This window comes from Pelophylax lessonae, assembly GCF_965119305.1.
Source record: "Pelophylax lessonae genome assembly, chromosome: 4".
Classification (NCBI taxonomy): Eukaryota; Metazoa; Chordata; class Amphibia; order Anura; family Ranidae; genus Pelophylax; species Pelophylax lessonae.
Genome location: NC_138771.1, coordinates 333,426,392 through 333,442,054, shown reverse-complemented (window position 1 = coordinate 333,442,054; position 15,663 = coordinate 333,426,392). Strand labels below are relative to the sequence as shown.

Sequence of the window (15,663 nt, the reverse complement as noted above, 5' to 3'; positions counted from 1 at the left end):
CTAAATCGGTTGGGGCAAGGGGTACAAAAGATTATATTGGTGGAGGATGACCTGATGGAGGAGATACAAGTTCAGTTAGTTGGAGATGTGATAGGCTTCCATGAAGAGAGGACTTTCAGGGATCGCTTAAAAAGCAGCCAGAGAAGGAGATAGCCAGACAATGTGTGGGTTGTGGGATGAGGATGATGAGGGGAGAGGTCTTGGAAGGAGTGGAGAGGACGGTTTGGGCAACATTTGGAGACAACATTGGCAATGTAGCTTGGGGCATAACGGTGGATGGCTTTGTAAGTGCAGGCTCTCCACAGTGGTCGGCTACATTATTCCATTACATACCACTATGCCATTGGTGGAGGACTTGTTGGATTGCTCTCCATGCCAGCCATCCCATCTTGTCCTGTTTGCACTGCTGGGCCCTAAAAATCCCACACCCACAGTTCCAGGTGACCACCATTAGGTCATGAGCATGTGATGTCTTGCTGATTTAAAATAGTGTGTGAATCAACCCCTGAGGAAGTGACACTATGTCACAAAACGCTTCGGGTTACATACAGTGTCTCACAAAAGTGAGTACACCACTCACATTTTTGTAAATATTTTCTTATATCTTTTCATGTGACAACACTGAAGAAATGACCATTTGCTACAATGTAAAGTAGGGAGTGAACAGCTTGTATAACAGTGTAAATTTGCTGTCCCCTCAAAATAACTTAACACACAGCCATTAAGGTCTAAACTGCTGGCAACAAAAGAGAGTACACCCCTAAGTTAAAATGTCCAAATTGGGCCCAAAGTGTCAATATTTTGTGTGGCCACCATTATTTTCCAGCACGGCCTTAACCCTCTTGGGCATTGAGTTCACCAGAGCTTCACAGGTTGCCACTGGAGTCCTCTTCCACTCCTGGTGGATGTTAGAGACCTTGTGCTAGTCTACCTTCCGTTTGAGGATGCCCCACAGATGCTTAATGAGGTTTAGGTTGGGAGACATGCTTGGCCTGCCCATCACCTTTACCTTCAGCTTCTTTAGTAAGGCTCCATGTACACGGGACGCTGGAAATGGCCGTTTAGGAGCAGTTGGGCGTTTTTTTCAGAAGCCCCTGAACCCATCTACATTTTATCTTATCTGTCCATGTACACCAGGTCGTTTACAGTCATTTGCAGGCAGTTGCGTTCAGGGACTGTTTTTAGAACGCAATTATTTGCGTTCGAACGTGTGTTTCCCGGCGTTTCAAACGCACAAACGCGACCAAACGCGATGACCCGCATTTAGCGTTCGCGTTTTTCCATTTTAAAGGGGAATAATTTTTTTGACCTCTAGGAACGCTTCTAAACGCAAACGCCCGCAAACGCCGCTAAACGCCCGCTAAACGCGGGTACAAACGCGGCTGAACAGACGTTTCAAACGTCCTAAAAATTCCAGCATTCAAAGGGACTTTTAACAAAGTCCCGTGTACATGGAGCCTAAGGCAGTGGTCATCTTGGAGGTATGTTTATGGTCGTTAATATGTTGGAATACTGCCCTGCGGTACAGCCTCCGAAGGGAGGGGATCATGCTCCGCTTCAGTAGGTCACAGTACATGTTGGCATTCATGGTTTCCTCAATGAACTGTAGCTCCCCAGTGCAAGCAGCACTCATGCAGCCCCAGACCACGACACTCCCACCACCATGCTTCACTGTAGGCAAGACACTTGTCTTTGTACTCCTCACCTAGTTGCCGCTACACACGCTTTACACCATCTGGACCAAATAAGTTCATCTTGGTCTCATCAGACCACAGGCCCTGGTTCGTCACGTCCGGTGACAAAACGCGTCAGTTTGGACCGCACAGCTTCATTACGTCACGATAGAGGTGGAACGCAAGCCGGAAGTGAGTCTGTTGCTCCGCGAGGAGGACGAGCAACTCGCACTGCTAGACCACCAGTGATGTGTAACCGCTTTTAACTTACTCTACCCGAGTTATGGGGAAATAAAGACTGCTTTTTTTTTTTTTTTTTTTAAACCTTATCACACTATTTGGAGCCTTCTTTTCTCCCCCACATGCTACTACTGATCGAGTACCCCGGAGCATAGAGGAATTTCAGCATTCCGGAGGACCACACAGAGGGGGAAAATCTATTAAGCCCAGTGGGCTCTGCAAGCGTGAATGGTTCTAGTGCCATACGGCATATAGAGCCCACCTCATTTGGTAAGTGATTCACTTCACCTATTCACAAGGGATTTGTTTGTCACGGCCAGAGCACTTGCACTTTTGAATTGAAGATGTATGTGCCATCAAGGACATTTTTATTAATTTGGACCACAGAAGTCACTTTATATGTTTTGGACAATTTTTTCCGGCTATTTATGTACATATATATATATCTTTTAGTGATTTTTACTCCTCGCATACAAATTGATGCTGTTTTTACATTTATATGCTTATTTATCTTGCACCGATTTGCACAATTAATCAACTGATGGAGTCTACCTTGATGTTTTTTTGATAATTGTTATATATAAATTTTACACTGGTAATTCACATACCACATATAGAGCAATATAGATATTGGCATCCATGGTTCTTAGCAAGCGCTGTATTTGATCTTCCATGAGATCATACATCATTTCTATAGAATGTCCATACTCATTATATACTCCTGGAGTAAAAAAAAAAAAAAAAATAATGTGTTATTTATGGTATTAAGGTTTGAACAAACCTCACAGATCCAGATTTAGCCACGCTGGATAGACTGAGGAGGCCTGTAATGCTGCACAGTGCTCTGGATGGTGGTCTGAGGAGGCCTGTAATGCTGCAGAGTGCTGGATGGTGGTCTCAGGTCTAAAGGATGGCCTGTAATGCACAGTGCTCTGGATGCCGCCATGCCAGTGGCCACTGATCAGGGGGCAGCCTGTAATGCTGCACAGTGCTGAATGGTGATGTCAGGTCTTAGGGATGGTCTGTAATGCACAATGACCTGGATGCCACTGCCAGTGGTCAGAGGATACCCTGTAATAATGCACACACAGTGCTCTGGACAGATGGTGGTATGGGAGGGGGGGCCTCAGGCTGCAATTGTAATGTACTCTAGTACTACACACACAGTCTGCTCTCTGCTCTGGATGTGGGCAGTCGTCTCGTGAGTCGGGACTCGGGAGGCCTGCCTGTAATGCACAGCGCTGCTCTGGTCTCTGGCAGTCGTCACGCGTGGTGCACACAGTCGCTTTAACTCGCTTGCTTACTGGGAGTGGAAGCAGGTGTAAGTCTGTGAAAATCGGAAGTTAGTTCATGAGGGTAAACGTCCCTGCCTCACATTTTCGTCCCATTTTTATTCGTCAACGAAAACGCATTCGATTTTCATCATAGTGCTCGTCAGTAGATGAAAATGTGCTGTACTTTTAATTTTGTTTTAGTCCCTGTAAAAATGTCGTTGATGAAATTAACACTGCTAGCTAGGCACTGCTGCCATTCATAGAACACCAAATAATTTTCGAATTGGAAGAGGTTCAGAGAAGGGGCAGTGATGCTAACAACTCCATCTCGTCCAATCCGAGAATGCCTTGACATAAAAATACAAAGCATTCTAAGAATGGCAGCAGTGCAGAGTGTGTGACCCTCTGTGTGCAGAGGGGAGGGCTTTTGGCAAAGGACCTGAAAGGTCATGGCTATCACTGTAGTAACATCGACTACTACAGCGACTGACAGCTCTTCCAATGATATGAATACTTACATTGGTCCAATCTGAACCAAATGTTAGTATCCAATAAAGATCATACTTGGAGTTCAGTAGGTGACACCATTAGGGTCCATATGCTTTTAAGTAGCCAGCAAGGTTATTTTTCATCAACAGTTAATCGTCACATCCCTTAACTCAAAACATCGACTAATCTCCACAGATGGCAAGTGGAAAATTCCATCAGGCAAAAAGGTACTGATCTCTCATTAGTCGTAAGCAGGCTACCACTGTATACCATTTTAATGCAACATACCGGGATCAAAAAAAGGACAAAGGCAGGACAATTTATGCACGCTAAAACTTCACATTACATGACATATTGTTAAATTAAAAAATAAGCCAAATCATAAAGGTGCTCACAGACAAATAGCACATATAGTAAAATTAATTACCAAAAAAGGTACATTGCAGCCAAGTTTGACCAAAAACCCTTCAAACGGAGTACAGCAAATATAAAGAAAATAAGTGGATTTTGGACTATAGTACAGCTGCAGTGTTTCTTGGACAGAATTAGCAGGTTGAAAGCAAAAAGATCATGCAGATTTGAAAGACTGTGCAACATAAAGCTCAACAAATTTTCAAAATCTGCGTAATTTAGAAATAATACACACAGATTCATTGTTCTGCTATATGCCTGCTATTGGCAGGTAAGACAGCTAATGCCTCGCTTGGCACATTATAATGCGCTGACGCAGTGTGAGCCGAGTCAGGAGGGACAGACCGACTCCCTCATAGGCCACTTTAATCTATTTATGACAGTGTCAAGATTACGCCATTCAAATCCCTTATGGCCCAGAAAAAAAATAAGACAGCAGCTTTCTTTTTCCACTTCCCTTTCCAAAATCAACAAGCCAGCCAACTCCCTCCACATAAACTGAATTAGAAAAGGTCCACAGAAATAATTTCACAAGCCGGGAGCCAGGCAACCTGACAGCTCACTGATTTGGCACAGATCTGCAGGGACTTTAATAAAAGGTTTTGACGTGCCATTGCTAAAGCAGTTTATCCTAAGGTTAAGCTCATGTGTTTCACAAATGAAGAACAGTGTACAATTGGAGCTTGTTAAAAGAACCTTAATCTAGGGTATGCAAGGAGTTTGAACTTCTTGGAATAATCTGCTATAGAATAAACAAACACTCTTAAAAAGCTGGTTTTAGGTCTTTATAGAAGCAAGCCATTACCTTCTGCCCACAAAGGATCGCTAGTCATCAAAAGATTGGTTCCATTCCATTTACTTACCAGTAATCTAAAAGGTAGCCTGTCGGGCTTGAGATCTGCATCAATCTTAGGCAGTACAAGTCTACGTATACACACGAGAAGCAAATTCTAGAATTTTGTAGGGTGAGAAAATGCATGTTGATAGGTATGGATCACTAGCAGAGGAATTCAGATTACATGCCCAGTCTATAGACATCTTTTTGTGAAGTAGCTAGGGTCAAAAAGCTTTGGAAACTCATGTTTAATTGGGACCCTTTCTTGAAGTAACACAAAGGGCTCCTGATCTCCTATGGATCCCTTGAAAACAGAGGATCATTGCAGTACAGTTACCGTACTTGGCAAACTGTCCAATCAGTGAAAGGAAACTGTGCTCACAAAAAAAAAAGGACCACTAGATTTAAAGGAGAGCCAGTCAACAGTACATTCATTTTGACAGGAAGCTTCCCATTTGATACATACATTTGCCATTTTATGCACCTCATTTACCTGTAAAAGTCTCCCCTGTGTAGACAATCAAGAAGCCTGGAGACTGCCACAGGGTGCCACCATCTTGGATGTGATATCTGCATTCCCAGCCATCTCGTAGCGGTCACTTCAGTGTGTACAGATCCTAGTTCCTGAGCGAGTCCATCAATGTACTGGGCCAATCATAAGCAGCTGAGGAATACCATGCTCCGCAGAGGCACACATACGTACCCCTTGTTTATGTGCGGCTGCAGGGTGTGGAATGCCCTGGCTGCCAATGATTAGCTCGCTCCAGGCGACTGCTTCCTGGCAGGCTTGCTCAGGTGGGTTCAGACTAGGATCCAAACATACTGCATATAGTATTGCCCTTCACTCTTCCCCTGGCAGCTACATGAAGGTTTATATAGGGTGGTGGAAGGAGTTGGGCCAGCACAAACAGTAATTAGGCACTCACATAGAAGGAGAGGGCTATGACATGGCAGGGTGAAGGGGGAACCAGTGGCAGTGCTACAGAAAATGGCTACATAAAGCAAATTTGCTAGCACATTCAAAAAGTAGCAAGCAGAAGTAAAAATTTAAATACTAAAAAGGGATTGTAAACCGATAAAAAAAAAAAAAAGGAATACTTACCTGTGCAAACAAATGGCCCCTGCCCTCACCTAACACTGGCCTTTGCAGCAAAGAGTACATAAAAGGGCAATGCATGCAAAACAAAACCAGAGAAATTCCCAGCTCAATATACAGACCAGCCTGCAACCAACCAAATGACCCTGTCTAAAAGTATGCTGGGTTTCCAGTGTGTCCCTGTGCCTTTAAGGAGGGGTGGGCTCCCTTCTGGCACACCTGCCCTCTGCCTATCCATTATAATGAATTTAGAGTTAGGACTGCAGATAATACTGGGGTGCCTTGACAGGGCTCTGTAGCTTACGCATGTACAGCATCTTACAAAAGTGAGTACAGCCCTCACATTTTTGTAAATATTTGATTATATCTCTTCATGTGATAACATTGAAGAAATTACACTTTGCTACAATGTAAAGTAGTGAATGTACAGCTTGTATAACAGTGTAAATTTGCTGTCCCCTCAAAATAACTTAAACACACAGTCATTTATTTCTAAACCACTTGCAACAAAAGTGAGTAACACCCCTAAGTGAAAATGTCCAAATTGGACCCAAAGTATCAATATTTCATGTGGCCACCGTTATTTTCCAGCAGTGCCTTAAACCCTCTTGGGCATGGAGTTCACCAGGGTTTCACAAGTTGCCACTGGAGTCCTCTTCCACTCCTCCATGATGACATCACGGAGCTGGTGGATGTTAGGGACCTTGGCTCCTCCACCTTTTGTTTTAGGATGCCCCACAGATGCTCAATAGGATTTAGTCTCGAAACATGCTTGGCTAGTCAATCACCGTCACCTTCATCTTCTTTAGAATCAATCTTCAATCTTCATTAGAATTGGTCATCTTGGAGGTGTGTTTGGGGTCATTATGTTGGAATACTGCCCGGCAACCAAGTCCCTGAAGGGAGGGGGATCAAGGTCTGCTTCAATATGCCACAGTACATGTTGGCATTCATGGATCCCTCAATGAACTGTAGCTTCCTAGTGCCAGCAGCACTCATGCAACCCCAGACCACGACACTCCCAGCACCATGCTTGACTGTAGGCAAGACACTTGTCTTTGGACTCCTCACCTGGTTGCCACCATCTGAACAAAATAAGGTCATCTTGGTCTCATCAGACCACAGGACATGGTTCCAGTAATCCATGTCCCTAGTCTGCTTGTCTTCAGCAAACTGTTTGCAGGCTTTCTTGTGCATCATCTTTAGAAGAGGCTTCCTTCTGGGACGATAGCCATGCAGACCAAAATTTGATGCAGTGTGCGGCATATGGTCTGAGCACTGACAGGTTGACCCCCCACCCCCTTCAACCTCTGCAGCAATGCTGGCAACACTCATACATTTCCCAAAAGATAACCCCTGGCTACGACGCTGAGCACGTGCACTCAATCTCTTTGGTCGACCATGGCGAGGCCTGTTCTGAGTGGAACCTGTCCGGTTAAACCGCTGTAAGGTCTTGGCCATCGTGCTGCAGCTCAGTTTCAAGGTCTTGGCAATCTTCTTATAGCCTAGGCCATGTTTATGTAGAGCAACAATTCTTTTTTTCGGAATCCTCAGTTCTTTGCCATGTTGAATTTCCAGGTGACCAGTATGAGAGAGAGAGCAATAACACCAAATTTAAACACACCTGCTACCTTGTAACACTAACAAGTCACATGACACTGGGGAGGGAAAATGGCTAATTGGGCCCAACATGGACATTTTCACTTAGGGGTGTACTCACTTTTGTTGCCAGCAGTTTAGACATTAATGGTTGTGTGTTGAGTTATTTTGAGGGGACAGCAAATTTACAGTTATATAAGCTGTACACTCACTACATTGTAGCAAAGTATAATTTCTTCAGTGTTGTCGCATGAAAAGATATAATACAATATTTTAAAAAAATGGGAGGTGCACTCACTCTGTATTTACAAATGTATGCAGACTAAACCCCTGTTTTTAGTGCATAGACAGGATAATTTTGTTAATTGCAGGCTGGTTCGATAAGTTGAACAAGGAATTTCTCTGGTTTTGTTTTGGGATACTTAACTACTCTGTACAGTAGTTTTGCACAGAGCAGCCCAGATCCTCCTCTTCTCAGGTCCTAGGTCGACACTCTGGCTCCCCCCCCTTCACCCCTTGCTATGGGGACACTCCTCACCCATGCTCGATCATGAGCCACAGTGTGTGTGTGTGTGTGTGTGTGTGTGTGTGTGTCAATTGATGGCTCAGCCCTGCCCCTTCACTGATTACTGACTGACAGCAGCAGGAGCCAATGGCTCCCCCCGCTGCCACCTTCCGTTCTAATGAGGAAAGAGGGCCAAGAGAGCTGCTGCTCTTGTGCACAAAACTGGATCAAGATCGGGTTCCAGTAAGTATAAAGGAGGGAGCTGCATACAGAAGGTTTTTTACCTTAAATGCAAAGACAGATCATGCTGGAGAGCAGACTGGAGGGCACGATCTCGGGAGGACGTCATATGACGTCCTCCCAGAACAATATGATTCCCGCCTAAACGTCCCAATCAGAGAAACAAACAGGCGAAGCGCCTCTAAGTGCAGCAAGTTTTTATTTTAACAGGCACACAAAATATAGCAACTCACTTGGGGTACGAAGTAATAGGCTCAATCTGGTATCAGTAGATGATCGTGGGGTCCAAAGTCCAGGGTCCGGGAGAGTAGATGACCGAAGCCGGTAGATGCAAACGGGAGAACAGAACAAGCCGGCTGCTGTCTTCCGGGACCGGCTGATCTCCGCGTGTCAGGCTGGAACGCAGCGTCTGCCGCGTGACATCACCAGGATCAGAAGAATTACACGACGCGTTTCAGAGCATGCGCCAAGCTCACAATGAGCATGCGCGCTCTTTTTTCAAGTGTTAATGCAAATACAACAACAGAGGGAGCCAAAAATGTATACTGGCGTGATCAAAAAATGGGAGTGTACATAGGAACGAGCCACCAATAGAGAAGGCTGGCGGTCATACTGAACAAGGGAACTAAATAAAAGCAGCAGTGATGTCTAAACATGAAACGAACATATACACGGACATGAGCTACTATAAAAATATCTAAAAGGGATAGTGTGTGTGTATATATATTAGACAGTATAACCTTATCTATAGGCGATAACTATCTCCCAACCTTTTTTCTTATCCCCTATTTCTTCAATTATTCTTTAATTTTTCCTTACCTCACCTATAGATAAGGTTAGACTGTTTATATATATATATATATATATATATATATATATATATATATATATATATATATATCACTGCTGCTTTTATTTAGTTCGCTTGTTTAGTATGACCGCCAGCCTTCTCTATTGGTGGCTCATTCCTATGTACATTCCCATTTTTTGATCACGCCAGTATAAATTTTTGGCTCCCTCTGTTGTATTTGTATTAACACTTGAAAAAAGAGCACACATGCTCATTGTGAGCTTGGCGCATGCTCTGAAACGCGTCGTGTAATTCTTCTGATCCTGGTGACGTCACGCGGCAGACGCTGCGTTCCAGCCTGACACGCGGAGATCAGCCGGTCCCGGAAGACAGCAGCTGGCTTGTTCTGTCCTCCGTTTCCATCTACCGGCTTTGGTCATCTACTCTCCCGGACCCTGAACTTTGGACCCCACGATCATCTACTGATACCAGATTGAGCCTATTACTTTGTACCCCAAGTGAGTTGCTATATTTTGTGTGCCTGTTCAAATAAAAACTTGCTGCACTAATGCCCCGTACACACGTGCAGATTATCTGAAGACTTGTCTGCAGACTTACCAAAACCAAATAATATGAGGTCAAACCTAAACACTTTAAATTTGTATGCAATCCGACAGGCCCTTGCACTACATAGAAAAGGTAAGTCTGCAGACAAAAGTCTTCAGATAATCTGCACGTGTGTATGGGGCATTAGAGGCGCTTCGCCTGTTTATTTCTCTGCATCTTCCACAGAACCGACTTCCCCGTGCGGTGGAGCTGGCCCTTTGTTGCAGACTGACATTTTAGCCTTTTTTGGCACACTCACCTTCGTTGGTTCACCCACATGATGGACTTGACAATCTCCCATGTTAAAGGTCATGTATTTTAAGGTATTTTTAGGTATTTTGTACTACTATGCATGATTTTTTCACTTTTTAGCTATTTATACACCCATCACACCGACTCCACTACAGTGGACCAGAGCGCCAGCTGTTCATTTTCTTTCTTGAACGTCCCAATCAGGAAGCAGTTAATGGTTCTGTGCTTTTACTTGTAATTTTTTTTAAAAAGGTGGCGATAGGATCTCTTTAATAGCCATGAAGCATTACCAGCGTAAGGCTCTACAATCCAGTAAATCCTTATAATTTCACAATCCCCTCATTTAAAGTCTCAGTTGGGTGATAAACCGGAGAATTTTAATTTTCCAGGAAACACTTTTTAAAATTCATAAATCTGCCCAATACCGGATATACCTCTATGGGTACCTAAATTGCATGCTTATTGAGGAGGTATTCCATTTCATGTATGGTTTAGAATATAAATATGGAATTCTGGCCTCATCATTATGAAGACGTGAAAGCATTCCTCAGCCATGCATGTCCTAGCTTTTGGTATCCATTCTGACGAGACCATTGAAAATTAGGGGAAGCACATTTGTGCAGTAAATAATTTGGATAATCAGTCACCCAATAATTTCTACTACTTTAAAAAAAATCGCTGACACCATCCAGACACTAGAAATGACTGACTCGTTTTGTGAACAGATAACCACATAAGTTCAGATCGCACCACAGAAAAAGTCCCAAAATACATCATGCATCCTAACTAGATTCACTTTCCAGTGTAGATCCGGTAGTCTGCCAGCAGAGGGACTGTAATTGTTCTCTCCTAATCTCTATACACCATAGTGTTCAAAGCATGTCACCTTTTATAAAAAGCCACCATTTTCCATGTCTCCCTTCTTCTCTGTACAGTTAAAAATAGAGACAGGCAGTACCCAACAAACTAAAAATAATTTCCTAAATGATATCCTGATTTCTCAAAAAGCAATCCATACCCATCCATTAATCGTATTACTAAAGACAAATTTTTTTTTTTTTTTTTTTTAGTTTTGGATAGAGTGGAGAGGGATTAGAACCTCTGTCAATTTTTATTGCGGTCTGTGCCCCTGGTAAGGAGATTCACCTTCTCGATTTGTTATGTTTACCGTGATCATTGAAAGAAAAAAAAAAAAAAAAACCCACATTTTTGGATTGTCTTTGAAAAGTAAGAAAAGGGAAATCGGGACACTAGTTCTGGTGACTTGGGGGTCCCCAAGGGATTCTCTCTCACTTCCTGTTTGGCTATGGGACAGGAAGTGAAGGGAAATCCCCACAACAGGGCAAAACATGGCAAAAAATAAAAAAATCTAATAGGGGTGATAAGCCTCCCTTACTCTATCCAAAAAGGAAAAAAAAAAAAGTTTTGCCTAGTTTTTTTTATGAAAAATGGATTTTTGTAAAATCTTACCGTAAAATCCTTTTCTCTTAGCTCATTGACAGACGTAGTCCTCGGTGATACAGCACCTTCGGGTTATGTTGCCTCCACAGGAGCAGGACTAGACAGGAAATTAAAAAGCTCTGGCCACACCCTAGGGGCAGTCCCAGAGGGTATATCCTCTCTCTCTCTGCCTCAGCAAATCAGTTATGTGAAAAAGCAGTCTTTAGAGATTTTAACCCAACCCAACTCAAAAAACAGAGGGGCGGGGACTACGTCTGTCAATGAGCTAAGAGAAAAGGATTTTACGGTAAGATTTTACAAAAATCAATTTTTCTCTAGCGCTCATTGACAGACGTAGTCCTCGGTGATACAGCACCTTCGGGACGTCCCAGAGCAGTATCACAAATGAGGGGTGGGAAAATGAAAATCAAATCCCAATCTAGAAGGCCCAACCGGTGCCAACTAGAAGTTTACAATGCTCATCCTTAATGATGAGACTCAACAAAAAGGAGAAAAAAAATTTTTTTTTTTTTTTCAAACAGAAAAAACCCTCGAGGTAGACCACCGGTCTCCTCAAATTGCGGCCTGCAAAACCTTGCGGCCAAATGAGGCATCCGCCGATGCCGTCACATCAATTTTATAGAATTTTGTAAAGGTATGTACCGACGACCAGGTGGCCGCCTTACATACCTGGACCACTGACGCCTGATGGCGAAAGGCCCAGGAAGTACTGAGCGCTCGAGTGGAGTGCGCCCTAACAGGGAAAGGAGGACTCTGCCAAATGGATTAGACAAACGGTGGTACAGGCTTATTCTATTAAGGGTCAATGGTCGCGGCAGATGCAGGCAAACCCTTTCTGGGGCCATCCGTGATCACAAAAAGTGAATCCGTCTTACGGAATGATTCCGTAGCTTTCAGGTATACCCTGATTGCCCGAACCACATCCAAGGAATGCAACGCATGTTCCCGATGATGCTTGGGCTAAGGACACAAGGAAGGTAGTACAATATCTTCATTCAGATGAAAATCTGAAACCACCTTAGGAAGAAAAGATGGCTTAGGATGAAGTACTACCTTATCCCTATGAATCACTAGGTATGGAGACTGGCATGATAATGCAGCCAGTTCTGACACCCTGCGAGCAGAAGTAATAGCCACCAAGAAGGCCACCTTCTGGGATAAAGTAAGCAAGGGAATCTCCCTGATGTTTTCAAAGGGAGGTTTCTGTAGAACCGACAAAACCAAATTAAGATCCCAGGGCGGTAAGGGCGCGCGGACTGGTGGAGCCAGGTGCCGCACCCCCTGGATGAAATTCCGCACCAAGGACTTGGTAGCTAAAGGCTTCTGAAAGAATATTGCTAATGCTGAAACTTGACCCTTGATGGTGCTCAAGGCTAGCTTCTGCTCAACCCCTTGTTGCAAAAAGGCCAATATTCGAGTCACCGAATAGGTACGTGGAGGAAATCCTAAAGATTCGCACCACGCAATATAAGTCTTCCATGTGTGATAATAGACCTTGCTGGAAGTCGCTTTCCTTGCTTTAATAAGGGTAGGAATGACTGAAGTAGACAAACCTCTGTCCTTCAGTACTTGGGTCTCAATGGCCAGGCCATTAAAACCAGCGACTGTAAAGCATGATGATAAATTGGTCCTTGAGACCACAGACACTCCCTGAGACGAAGTTCCCACGGAACGTCTGTGACTAGCATGTCCAAGTCGGCCAGGCCGGCTTGAGGAGGCCAGCCTAGAATTTCTAGGACCACTGGCGCTGATCGAATCTGAACCAGGCGTCCCTAGAGGTATCTGGCCCCGACCATCCGAGAAAGTCTGGTCGTTTTCTGTTCCCACACATTTATCAGATACCCGATTGTTATCAGGAAGGGTGATCTTTTCTGGTTGAACCTCAGGGACCGAAGTTACCCGACTAGAGGCTACTTGGCCTATCTGGTCAACCAGATCCGATTCCTGTGAGGTATAGGGACTAATCTTAGGAAAAGGTAAAGGAAAAGATCTATTCAGGGAACGGTAACTACCGCTTCCTGTAGTACTTAAATGTTGGAAGGGAAGAATCGCACCGGTAGTAGTGGTTGATGCTCGATATAATGTCCTGAATACCGGTGAAAACGTCCCCCCACCCTGAAACCGGGTGGGGGCGCACCTTCAGGCTGTGTACTCCTTTGCTTCGGGTTTGGCTGGGTTGGTCCTCTGCTTGTCCGACCAGCCCTTCTTGAACCCTCCTGGAGGAGTCTTGCCTTTCCCGCTTGTACCAGCCGGGCGCCCTTTATGGGCGGTAAAGAAAGGTCCTCGCTTGTTGCGAGGTCCCTTAGCTTTAGCAGCCTGTGGCAAAAAAGTGCTCTTGCCCCCAGTGGCATCCTTAATGATTTCATCTAGGTTGGCCCCAAATAGAAGATTCCCCTGAAAAGGGAGATTTGTCAAGGTCTTTTTGGAACCTAGGTCAGCTGACCAGCATTTTAACCACAGCACACGTCTGAGGATCACCGCTGACATAGATGCATGCCCTAATAAGGGAGTAGTGTCCAAGGCTGCGTCACAGATAAACTGTAGCCCTTGTATAATCTGTTCCATCAAATCAGATGTCTCCTGGGGAATATCTTTTCCCCTAAGGTCTTGGCGTACCATTCTCGCCCATTCCGCAAGTGTCTGGGAAACTAGACCAATAACAATTACTGGTCTAAATGCTGACCCTATCAGAGAGAAGATGGTGCGGGACTCTGCTTCCATCTTTCGATCCACCGGATCCTTAAAGGACGAAGTGTCCTCCACTGGGATAACCGTGGCTTTATTCAGCCTGGAAATAGGTGGATCCACCACTGGTGGTACCGTCCATTTCTTAATGATGGATTCCTCAAACGGATAGCGTCTAGCAATACGCTTGGAAATAGTAAAGGTACGTTTAGAATGCTCCCATTCTCCTTTAATCTGATTACCGAAACACTAGGGTACAGGAAAAACCTTCACCGTTTTGATGGGCTTATTAGTACCAAAAGGAATCTCTGTTTCAGTTGCCTCTGCCGGTAAAGCCTCAAGTTTTAAGGTTTCCTGCACTGCCACAACTAGTGCGTCCACCAATGCTTCTTCCTGAATTATAGCGGGAGAAGAAACGTCCTCCTTACTGTCTGAGGGGGCTTTACCTGAGACAACAGCCCTTGCAGAGGAACCTGCAACTGCAGTGACCATCTCTGAATCTGAGTCAGAGGTGTCAGATAGTATAGGGGTAGGCGGGGGTCGCTACCTTGACCCCCGTCCCTGACAGGCCGCCTCCACCCGAGCCACCATAGACTCCAAAATTGCTGTAAATGACTCTACACTCTGTGCACCGGCGGGTCCCATGGCCCCCTCGAGGGAAACAGGTGGGGGAATATGTGTGTGGCAGGGTCCATGATAATTCCAGTCACTTCCTGGATAATATAATTCAAAAATAAAAAACTTTTTTTTTTTTTTTTTTTTTTCAGACCCCCAGCGCCACAAAAAGCCCCTTAGTGTTACCTGCTAGGGATCCCTATCGATCGAGAGAGAGAGAGAGAGAGAGAGAGAGATAGACCCCCAGGCTCACCACTTGATGCTCAGAGTTTAACTGCAACAGGTTACAGCGCTGTCTTGACAAACAGGAAGTCTTTTGGCTGGCTGCCCAGGAAGAAAGGAGGCGGCTCCGCCCCTCTGCACGCCTTCCGGCGCCTCCCCTAGCTCCACGAGGTGTTTGGATCACCTCAAACATGGCCGCCCCCATGCTGGAGACACGAGGCTACGCCAAAAATTGCGGCTCGTGCGATCCAGCAAAAAAAATGGCGGCGGCCTGTACTGAATAACGGTGTGCTGCAGGGCACACAACACTCTCTCTGCATGGGGATTTGGCGTGGTTGGCGGTACCGGCCCTGGCGGACCGCATGGCCATTCGGGAGGCCTGCTAATAGCTGGAGATCTGATTAGGAAGGCAGTCTACATGTCCGTGGCTTCTGACTGGTAGGTAGCTTATTTTTATCACCGTAAGATTCCCAGAATGCCACTGATTACAATCTTTTTAACATGTATACAATTAGATTGTTAGCTCCCAAACCAAGCCTCCTGGCTTTTTGCACATAAAATCACACTCAAAGTAGGAGGATCTGTGTCATTTATAGGATAGAGAGGGACTCTATCTTACCATACAGAGAGGGGCCCGCGTTCACCACAAGACCCGTCAGGGGAAAAGGGG

The 15,663-nt window shown here is 44.8% G+C and overlaps 1 protein-coding gene across 1 annotated transcript in view; it reads right to left on the bottom strand.

Annotated features, from left to right (window-relative positions):
- Window positions 1-15,663, bottom strand: part of ERGIC1 (endoplasmic reticulum-golgi intermediate compartment 1) — a 173,313-nt gene that overhangs the window by 112,993 nt on the left and 44,657 nt on the right. The gene's annotated exons all lie outside the window — the stretch shown is intronic.